This window comes from Tarenaya hassleriana, unplaced genomic scaffold (assembly GCF_000463585.1).
Source record: "Tarenaya hassleriana unplaced genomic scaffold, ASM46358v1 Cleome56, whole genome shotgun sequence".
Taxonomy (NCBI): Eukaryota; Viridiplantae; Streptophyta; class Magnoliopsida; order Brassicales; family Cleomaceae; genus Tarenaya; species Tarenaya hassleriana.
The window spans coordinates 184617-187551 of record NW_010968188.1 but is presented as its reverse complement, the minus strand read 5'-3'; the positions used below and the strand labels follow the sequence as shown (position 1 = coordinate 187551).

Below are 2935 nucleotides of genomic sequence, written 5' to 3'. Positions count from 1 at the left end.
TCCGCTGCGCAAACCCTAGAATCGATCTCTTAGGAATAGGATTCGCTCATGAGATCCCAGGAAACCCAACATTTTAATATGTATGTATTATATATTTATATATGTATTCATATATGCATATATATATATATATATATGTAATATATAATTTTAGATGTATGTACGAAAAAATTATGTATATACGTATATGCCTGTGTGTTTGAATATATATATATATATATATATATATATATAGTGGTAGATCCAGAAAAAATTTATACCGGGGCACAGTATTATGTATGATAAAAAAAACTAATAAAATTGTATTATCATAAAAATATTTATATTTTACAACTGATTTTTATGAGTCTTCATTTTTTGAAATCTATCCATAACAACTTCATTTGTAACTGTCTGGAATATATCTTTTTCGATGAAATAAACCAAACAGTCACTCAAAAATTGATCACCAATCCGGTTGCGCAAAGCTGTCTTCACAAAATTCATCGATGAAAAGCATCTCTCAACAGTCGCGGTAGCAACAGGCAAAATCAATGCCAATTTCAAAAGTCTGTATACCAATGGATATGAAAGATGCTTCTTTGTTTCCACCATAAGACGAACAAGATCTCCAAGATTAACCAAATTAGAAAATCTGTCATTTTCCATCAGATTGTCGAAGTAGATACTCAGTTCATGTCGAAGAGATACTTGCTCCGAAAAACTGAAGTCATCTGGATAAAATCCAACCAATTTCACAAGATTTGGTATGTTAAACTCACGAAATGAGTCAATAGGACTCAAAGCTGCCATACAGATGAGCAGTTCTGAATTTACCTTGTCAAATCGATCATTGAATTCTCGAAGCTGAAAATCCATAACAGTATAGAAATAATCTATCTGATAGTGATGCAAGTTGCTTATGCTGGGTTTTTTTCTTAGCCTCCTTGAACCCACATAATCTTCCTCCATATTGATTATTTCAATATCGTGTTTCTCACAGAAAGAAGACACATTATCTAAAAGCAAATTTCATCCAGCATCTCTTTGTTGTTGTAACTGTCTCTTTGTAGATTTTACCAACGAAATGACATTCAAAATGTCTTGATCTTTTCTCTGTAAAGCCATTGATAAATTATCTGTGAATCCTAGAATGAGCAACATCAGTTGTAGATAGAACACAAAATCAAATGTGTGGAAATATTTGAGAAGACTATAGGCTTGACGTCTTTTAACTGTATCTGTACCGTCATTCTCAACATACTCTAGCACCTCAATGATAGAAGAAAACAACTCAACCAAGCGCAACAATGTTTTGTAATGAGACCCCCAACGAGTATTTCCAGGTCTCTGCAAAGTAATATCTTGATTCAACCCAGTTCCTGTACTAATCTTGCCATTATTAATTTATTCGTTCACTTTTATTCTATGGCTTTCTCGAATCATGTCTTTTCTTTTGCAAGAACCTCCAACCACACTCAACAAAAGTGAAATCATATCGAAAAAATTTCCAACATCAAAGAGTTCCTTTGCAACTGCTACAATGACCAATTGAAGTTGGTGAGCGAAACAATGGACATAATATGTTGCTCTACTTTCTCTTGAAATCAATGATCTCAATCCATTAAATTCTCCTTTCATATTACTTGCTCCATCGTACCCTTGTCCTCTAACTTGTTTTAAGCTCAATCCATATTTAGCAAACAAGGAATCAATAGCAGACTTCAGAGATAAAACAGATGTTTCTTTCACATGAATAAGCTCAATGAATCTCTCTTTCACTATTCCGTTCTTATCAACAAAACGAAAAACAACTGCCATCTGCTCCTTATCAGAAATATCACTAGACTCATCCACCAGCAACCCAAACACATCATGACCAATCTCCTGAATTATATCTTGGGTTATTTGTTCTGCAAAACATTGTGCAATATCTTTCTGTATTGTTGGAGAAACCATCTGACTATTTTCCGGAGCATTCTTCAAAATAACCTTACTCACAATATCATTTTGTTCTGCAGTATACTTCACAAGTTCCAGAAAATTGCCTTTATTATCAGAATTTTCTGACTCATCGTGACCTCGAAACGGTGGTCCTTGTTTCAACAGAAATCTAGAAGAACTAATCGAGGCATTCAACCGAATACGATACTCGTTTCTCATAATATCACTTTGCTTCTGCATAGCATGCACGATAGATTGATCTTGCCTCATCAAATCATCACATTTCTTTCGTGCATTATTGTGAAAACTATTAACATCACCCACATGAGCACTCAATCTCTCGGTCTTATTCCAACTAGAAAACCCATCTGTCACAAAAGCATCATTCCCAATTTGTTCTCTAAACAAGTAACAACACAAACAAAATGCTCCATCTTTCTTTATACTATACTCTAACCAATCAGCGTATTGGTCAAACAGAACTGGATTAAATCATCTCAATTTATTCCCTATCATCTTCTTTGAAAAGTCATGACCACGTGGTTGACAAGGTCCCCTAATCAAATATTTGCGTCGTATCTCATCTCTTTGATTAGGATGATATTCTAATTTTTTTTTCTATCAGCCGGATCCGAAGGCAAATCATGTAAATCAATTTGCTCAGGTATTGAGGGTCTAACCTGAGAATTTGATTTATTGTCGATTGGAGCTTTACCTCTATCTTGAGATATCGATGCAAAATTTCTCTTGAGAAATTTATCCATTGATTTATCTGTTAAATCAAAAATAAAATTGAATAAATATATATAACAAAAAATTAATTTACAAATATGATTAAAACATAGAAATCGATGAACAAATAAGTATAACATTTACATACCTTTTAATTTGGTTGTTCTTTGTTTTCTATATGATTAAGTATTAGATTTAGGGATGTTTTTAGAGAATTGAGAAAGAGATGGATGATTTAAAAAATAGATGACAACAAAGAGAAACAATAGAGATGACGATT

At 33.0% G+C, this 2935-nt stretch overlaps 1 pseudogene; it reads right to left on the bottom strand.

Moving 5' to 3' along the window:
• Positions 1–327: 327 nt before the first annotated feature.
• LOC104798679 lies at positions 328–2687 on the bottom strand (annotated as a pseudogene).
• Positions 2688–2935: the final 248 nt, after the last annotated feature.